The sequence below is a fragment of the Sebastes umbrosus genome, chromosome 16 (genome assembly GCF_015220745.1).
Source record: "Sebastes umbrosus isolate fSebUmb1 chromosome 16, fSebUmb1.pri, whole genome shotgun sequence".
NCBI lineage: Eukaryota > Metazoa > Chordata > Actinopteri > Perciformes > Sebastidae > Sebastes > Sebastes umbrosus.
In genome coordinates, this window is record NC_051284.1 from 19,565,731 (window position 1) to 19,574,257 (window position 8,527).

The following is an 8,527-nucleotide window of genomic DNA, read 5'->3' on the forward strand; positions in this document are numbered from 1 at the left end:
CATAAATCACAACAACACCATGGCAAATAAACAAACAAACAACTTACCAGCTAATTGATGTTAGTATTACAGAAATGTATCATGTGTTGGGCATTTGTTTTCATTTGTGGCAAGACAGCTTACACAAGACTGAGATTAAAAAAACTGAAAACTTAATTCACCCTACAGGAAATGAGCAACAGTCATATTTACATACTTAAGGCCAATTGTTATATTACCCTCAAACACCTCAAAACAACAGGAACAACCTTGGTGGGAAATGTTCCCAAGACCAATTCAGGCCACAACAGACAAATGTTCAAATGTCCCACTAATAATCAGCAGCATGAACGCATCACAAAGTGTGCCAAGCAACCTTTGTTCCTCCTCAAATGGATAGGTAACATCTTCAGTATTACAGAAATGTATCATGGGTTGGACATTTGTTTTCATTTATGGCAAGACAGTTTACACAAGACGGAGATTCAAAAACTGTCCCAATCACCCTACAACAGGAAATGAGCAACAGACATATTTACATACTGAAAAGGCCAATTGTTATATTAGCCTCAAACACCTCAAAACAACATGAACAACCAAAACAATTCAGGCCACAACAGACAAATGTTCAAATGTCCCACTAATAATCAGCAGCATGAATGCATCACAACGTTTGCCAAACAATAGCCAACAGGAAAATAAGCTGGCAAGCATAAATCACAACAACACCGTGGCAAATAAACAAACAAACAACTTACCAGCTAATTGATGTTAGTATTACAGAAATGTATCATGTGGTGGGCATTTGTTTTCATTTGTGGCAAGACAGCTTACACAAGACTGAGATTAAAAAAACTGAAAACTTAATTCACCCTACAGGAAATGAGCAACAGTCATATTTACATACTTAAGGCCAATTGTTATATTAGCCTCAAACACCTCAAAACAACATGAACAACCAAAACAATTCAGGCCACAACAGACAAATGTTCAAATGTCCCACTAATTATCAGCAGCATGAACGCATCACAAAGTGTGTCAAACAACAGCCAACAGACGAAGTTAGTTAGCTAGCATAAATCACAACAACACCATGGCAAATAAACAAACAAAACAACTTTACCAGACAATTGATGTTGCCAGTAAAGCACACAAACTCAGACCAGAACCAAAACACATCAATTCACAACACACACACATGTTAGCATGAGCAGCAACTTACATTGTTGAAGTGAAGCTAAACAGGTCCGACTGCTCGCAGGTGTTGCTTGATTGTGACAGTATACGTTAAGCAGTGCAGCCGTAACCTAGCAACGCAAGGTTGTTTAAATATCCGGCCGCCATATTGGAACAGGCAGGTTGGATATTCACTCCAGTTAGGTAGGCTACACCCAGGGTCTGAAATTAAGTTTTTTCCTCAGGTGCCACTGTGGCAGGTCACTGAACATTTCTATTAAACACACACATTTTTTGTCTGCCACTTCTAAAATCTAGAACGCTTTAGAATTGTAAACACTAGGACTGTGTATGAGCAATAATCTGGTGATACGATACGTATCATGATACAGGGGTTACGATTCAATATATCGCAACATATTGCAGTACTGTAAGCAAGGCAATATATAGATTTTTTTTTTAAATCTAATTTAGGAAAACGGTCATAGTATGAAAAACACATCGCCACATGCATAAAATCTGAGTAAAAAAATGTTTTTTAAACTTTTTTATGCCATCAGAATAGTAGGATCTGCATTTGCATTTGTCTTTGCAAATAAAATAAAGTATTGACTGAGTTAATCTTTGCTTGTAAACTGTTAATTAGAAATCAATACAGGGTTTTTGAGAATCGATACAGTATCACAAAACATAATATTGCAATACTCCATATTTTGTATGTTTTCTTACACCCCTAGTAAACACTGAGTCAGTGGTAACAAAGAGTAGAAATATGAATCATGTAACCTTAATCACTGACTGTTTTTAATTTAGGAATTGCTTTTGAAAAATAATATTTCAATATAAGGAAAACCTTTCTGCCATGGTGCCAGGTGACCTGAAATTGTTACCTGCCACAGCCAACATTTACCCTGTTATTTCGCAGGTGGCAGGTGCTAATTTCATTCCCTGGCTACACCTATAGCTAAAATTAACCCAGTCTAACACAACAGTATCCTGCAATAACAATCTTTATGATCTCAGACATGTTGGAGGATGTTGTGTTTCTGTTATTCAGCCTCCTTGATATAAATGGAGTGGACAAAAAAACTACCATGAAGTTGAATCAACACCAAACCTTTCAACAAAACATCATAACATTCATAAAGGTTACAACAAGTACAATGTGTGTGTAGCAGCCCAACAGTTTTTTAACCATGTATTGATTATCGTAAGAAGTTATGAGATGATATTGCCCCCAGTCCTCATACCCCTGATGTTTGATATAAGCCAGGGATCTGCAGCCTGTGGCTCCGGAGCCACATGCGGCTCTCTAGCCCCTCTCCAGTGGCTCACTGTGGATTTTTTTTTTTAAAAACTAGTGGAAATGAATAGCTGTTTTTTTGTTTACATTTTCAATTTTTATTTATCATTGTTGTAGGTCTATGGTCTATGGCCCTTGATGTGAAATTGTTTGGAAACCACTGGCCAAGGCTACTACTTTGGCTGACCCAAATCTTGACTCAAGGTCTATTTTGGCTTTTCTGGAGTTTTCAACTCAAATTCTTTAAAATCTGGACCAACGCTGATTTTTTTTTAGACTGATACCAATATCAACAATTGAGAGTAATAAAACATAAATAAATCTGGATTATTTGTGAAAAGTTGTGACAAAAATGCATGCAGAGTAGGACTTTACCGTCGAAAAATAAACTTGTCAGTGCTCTCTGGTGGACAAACTGCATCATTAGGTCACTGTCTCTGTCCTGCATAGATACGCTGATTCCGATATATGTGGTAATCCTCAGCAGATGGAGACGGATCAGGTATCATCATAAGTATGGTAGTTGGATGACCTGATAGCAGGCGGTTGTATGGTGGTGGTTGTGGGCAGCATCCTTGTTTCTGTTCAAAGATTGCCTCTGCCTCTGTCCACTGACTCCTGGTCTATGACCTTTGACCCTTCGTTAGGGTCTCGCTAGATGTTCTGACAAATTTATCAGTGTCCATTCTGGTCTTAAGGTTGGCTGAACCTTGAATTTGATGTAGCTGCTGTAGCTTTAACCTTCCACTGGTGTCCTCCCCTGTGCATTGTGATTGAAAGACTATTCATGAGAAAACCCTGTCTGTTATCAAGTATATTGCCTAAAAAGCATGAGGAGGCTCTTTCCTTTCTAACATCCCCCCCACCCCCTCCCTCGTGATTAAAGCTTTGCATAGATGTGGGACTGAGTGTAATAGTGAATGGAGTTTCATAATAATAAATTGCATCAGAAAGAAATGCGACTTTAAATAGAATGCAGTACGCTTACAGCATTTACTTTGCACTAAAGTGATTTATAAGCCAGGGGAAATGTTTCATTAAAAAAACAGCATCATCTGAAGTAGACAGAGCCCCTCATATGAAGGAAAATTTCACCCACAAGACAAGAAAAGATTAAAATCAACCCAAGAACAAAAGACACTAAACCGTGTCTTCCTGCCCTGCAGGGAAAGAAATGGCCGTGTTTATCAGTTATTTTCAAACCTCTACATACCTGATTGAAGATAATGAGATGAGGCACATTACAGCTCTTCTCCAGCCCCAGAAAGTGAGAGAGAGAAAGAGAGAGAAATGCAGAGCTGAAGCAGCCAGCAGGGTAATCTAATGGGCTGTGGTGAGGCTTTAGGCTGCGGCTGCCACCCCGCCATTCACCTCAGGTGCCCTTTCCTCCAGCTCTCATCTTCCCCTCCATCCTGGCTCCTGGTCCGGCCCCTGCAGGGTAACACTTCCCCCTATAGGATCGAGGCAGGACTTCAACCTAGAAACCTGAGACGCCTGGCTGCTTCTCATGAAGGCTTCTGAGGTGAGTAAACCGCCACGGCACATGTTATGAGTGGATTAACAAGATTGACAGAATAAGTAGAGACTATTTTTCAAAATCCTGCATGTCTGATTAGAGTGGGGAGCTAAGAGAGGAAACTAAAACTAGAGAAAGAGCATGTCCAAATTCTTCTTGGGCATGTCCAGTGTCAGTTAGAGTATATACAGTATTTGATAGTTTCTCTAATGCAACTTTGTACCTTTGGGGCAGGTTAATATACTCCCATTTCAGTTGCTTTCTGCATTCAATTAGAGATACCAGATTTTTTATGAAAAGTCTGCAAAAGAAATTTCATTTTGAGAAATTAAAGTGTCCTGCACCACACTGCTTAATGATCTAAACAGTGATCAGTAGGTATGTGTTATGGCCGCCTAACACCAGAGGATACTCAAAAGTCAGGTGCACAAAAACATGTCAGGTTTTATCAGAGTCAACGCCAATAAATGTCTTCCAGACTGACTCGTGTCCTACTTAAACACACACTCATGAAATGACAGAGAGATGATCGGTACACTGGTTTATTCATTACTCAGCAATGAAGAGTGTAGAGGTTATGAATAAGTCTTTATGACATCCATTTTTCTTTCAGTCCCACATCTTTTTCTGCTCAGTATCTGAAAGGATAAGACGCGAGTAAGCATCACTGACTCTCCCAAAAAATATAGAGTATAGGCAAAAGATGCAGTTCAAATGTTAAAGATCTTTGTCAACTCCTGTTAAAGCTTTGCTGGCCCTGTCCTGCATCTAGTTGATGGTCTATTATTAAAGAGCACAACAGAAACAATATAGCTTCTGCTTCAAGTGACATTCGTAATGAAATTCTAAGTATTTACAACCCGTTCTAATTCCAGGGGTGTCAAATACTGAGGCTTGAGATGAGACACATTGGGCTTTCCATTAACTACAACGTAAACCATCCGTGTCAACAGTAAACGCTCAGAGAAAGTGCTGTGCGACCGAAAAGTGATGCCGAGGGGTCTGACAAAGCGTCAGTATATGACGAGTTGGGATGAGAACGTGTTGGTGTATGTGATTACAACGAGAGACAGTATTTGGGGGCATCAACAATCTGGGACACGTTTCATGGGGTCATGTTGTGTCTGGGTCAGATCCAGGAGTGTTGATCGCCTGACTTTCATGCCTTTCATTTTCTGATGTGACCTTTGAAATAAAGTAGGGATGCACCGATTGCAAAATTATGGGCCGATACGGATATTTGAAATCAAAATTTGGCCAATAGCCGATACCGATGTTTTGTTGTTGTTTATTTTGTTATTTATTCCCCCTTTGGTGCCAGAAAAACAAAGAGATCTTCATTATAAACTACACTCTTAATTCAGCCCTTCATTAATTCATTAAATGAGCACAAATTAAATCGTACAAATTTATGAAACAAGCTTTAAAATAACCTTCTTTCACATGAAAAATAACTGCTTCAAAAGCCTGTTAGCTTGTATACAACTACCTACTCAATGAGAGCAATTTATTACCTATAGCCCAACAAAAACATTTCGTGAAACATAAATTAAATGGGATTAAATCAGCAGCTAACAACACAACATTTAATCGGCACAAAATGAACACAAACATCGGCCACTGCCATCGGTGAATGTCTTATATGCTGATAGGCCGAAGAAGACAAATTGTCAGAAAAGTAACCCATAAAGAAATATACAAATGGTAGGCTATGCAGTTCACGTGGACCTTTTTTGTCCTCCACCACAAATTTCCCTTTTACGTTACACACCTGTTATTTGCACAATGTTCTCAAATTTGTACATAATAATTAAGAAAAAGTCGCACCTATAGTAAGAGCTACTACTATGTAAAATAGGTTTCTATGCTGCTGTGCCTGTTTGAATAAAGACCAGAGCAGACAGACAGACAGACCACGTAACATTTTTGTCTATGAGCTGGCTTTTACTGGCAGCCTGCGAGGTTCCAGATGGAGGCAGGTTTCCCTTCCAGCAGTCTGTCGGTCTTGGCTCTGAGCCACCTCTGAGTCAGGTAGGGCAAGTGAGGACAGCTTGGCAGCGATACACTGCGATACACAAGCCCAGGAGATGCTGAGGGATTTGAGAGAGGAGCAGCTCTGCTCTGGATCAGAAAGAATTCATTTCGGTATCGTCTGTATGTCTCAAACACATCACACACGTACAACATAATCAGCCAAATCAGCTAATGAAATGAAGCCTTTTTTTTTGTCTTTTCATGGTATTGCTTCTTTTGTTGGCCATTATATCTTTCCAGCCTTTTAAAGTGTACAAAGTATCAATGCTGCTTTTCAAATCTCGTTGCCTTCAGTAGGATTTAGACGTCATGAAAGTGACACACATTTTGGCGTCACACCAGCACCCCAACGGTCACACTGGCGGCTATCCAAGTACAACACAGGTCTGGTGATAGTGTGGTAATGTGAGCAATAGCAAACAGCCACAACCTGTCGGTGATGATGCTTAAAAAGTCCCAAACGGAAACGCTTAGATAAGAGTGACACCCTGGCTGCAGGTTCACTTTGGGTCATGGCTAATATGCGGAAAGATGGAGAGGCAGAAATTGCTTTGATAATCTCTCATTAGATCACCGAGGTCGCAGCACATTAAAGAGTTCTAATCAGAGCAGATAAGCAGCTGTTGTAAAACACATCCGGCACCACGTTAGCTTTTATAACTCTGGTAGTATGTTGACATATATCACAATAACTTTAGGCTCTCCACTCCATATTAAATGGATTTGTAATATTCACACTTACTGTATATAAATGCTTACATATTGTGTTTTCTTAGCCTTCTTTCATCCTTATTTTACTATTATTATTATTATTATTATTATTATTATTATCTACCTTTATATATTTTATCTGTTGTTTATTCTTATTGAACACGGTCGGGGGACCTCTAGTGAGGATGAGGAGGATGTGATTCAGGCTGGCAGTCATGGTGAAGGTGCAGAAAAAGACACTGCGGCTGAGGTTGCGGGTATAGGAGGGTGCAGGTTTAATAAACAGCAATGTGATTGGCTGTTGAGCAGCAGTCCTGGCACCGTGCTGTAGAAAGTAGTGAAAGGGAAGCTGACATTAGACAAATGCATATAGGCTACATGGGTAATGATGTTAACCAGATAATGTAACACAAAGAGGGAATTAATTAAACTAATCATTTCACTGCTGGACTATAAGTGTAGATATAATTTATTAACCAATAGCAAAGGTCTCTAGTTTAAACTCAGTGAGAAGGGAGAACATTGAGTTCTCATCCGGTCCTGCTGCTCTGCTGGAATGAATAGCAAAGCTAAAAAAAGAAACTTTGTGGTGTGGAGAGATTCATGTGATCTTATTCAGACATCAGAAGACTCGATACAGACTGATAGTAAACATATAAGAATATGGCAACTGTTACATTAACAACTTTCACTGTGATAAATAACCATGAAATTGCCAGAGTCAGAAGAAAAGAAATTTAACTTGAGAGGATGGCTGAAACAATAGAGTTCTTCATTCAGTAACTGATGATAGTAACCTTTTTTTGGCAATTATGTCTTATCATTGGAGAGACAACAGTATGTGTCTTAACCACGAGGCTACAAGGAGTACCCCGATGGTAACCTTTGTAGTCTAGTTTTGATGTTGTATTGTAACATTTGGTTGTGTCTAGAAGGTAACATGCAAACTGTGAAACTCTCCCGAGACGGTTAGGCGTAAGGTTAGGCATTGACCTTGAACAGTAAAAGTTAGGCATTGACCTTGAATGGTTAAGGTTAGGCTTTGACCTCAAATAGTTAAAGTTAGGCATTGACCTTGAACAGTAAAAGTTAGGCATTGACCTTGAATAGTTAAGGTTAGGCATTGATCTCGAATGGATAAGGTAAGGCATTGACCTTGAACAGTAAAAGTTAGGCATTGACCTTGAATGGTTAAGGTTAGGCATTGACCTTGAATGGTTAAGGGTGGTTAAGGTTAGGCATTGACCTTGAATAGTTAAGGTTAGGCATTGACCTTGAATAATTAAGATTAGACATTGACATTGAATAGTTAAGGTTAGGCATTGACCTTGAATGATTAAGGTCAGGATAGGTCGTCGGGCAGTGAGTCTCGCCAGAGTTTTTTCGTATTCCTTGCGGAACATAGGCCATTGATGAATAGTTTCCTGCCTTGTCTGTCTTGGGCCATCTTCTCCAACTGTTTCCACATCAGTCCCTTCTTTTTTCTCGTTCCGTGCTCCTTCTCCAGGTGTTTCTGGGTCTTCCTCTCCCCCATTTGCCTTGTGGGTCCCATTTCAGTGCCTGCTTGGTTATTGTCGTTTTGCTTCTTAGAGTGTATCCAATCCAGCTCCACTTTCTACTATTTAGCTGTACTTCTACTGTCTCTTGTTTTGTGCATTCCCACAGGTTGATGTTGCTGTCTGATGGTGTTTGGCCAGTAGATCCCAATAGCTCCCAGTAGATTCCAACATGTCTGAACATCTCAGAGGACTATAAATGTTCATATAATACCTTCAAAGTATAGTCTTCCTCACTGCCTTATAATGGAG

General features: G+C 39.6%; 1 long non-coding RNA gene across 1 annotated transcript in view; it reads right to left on the bottom strand.

Moving 5' to 3' along the window:
- LOC119474690 overlaps nucleotides 1-1,305 on the bottom strand; it is a 63,262-nt gene extending 61,957 nt beyond the window's left edge. Inside the window, exon 1 of the long non-coding RNA XR_005203617.1 lies at nucleotides 1,202-1,305. This is a non-coding gene — a long non-coding RNA (uncharacterized LOC119474690). The remainder of the gene's footprint in view (nucleotides 1-1,201) is intronic.
- Nucleotides 1,306-8,527: the final 7,222 nt, after the last annotated feature.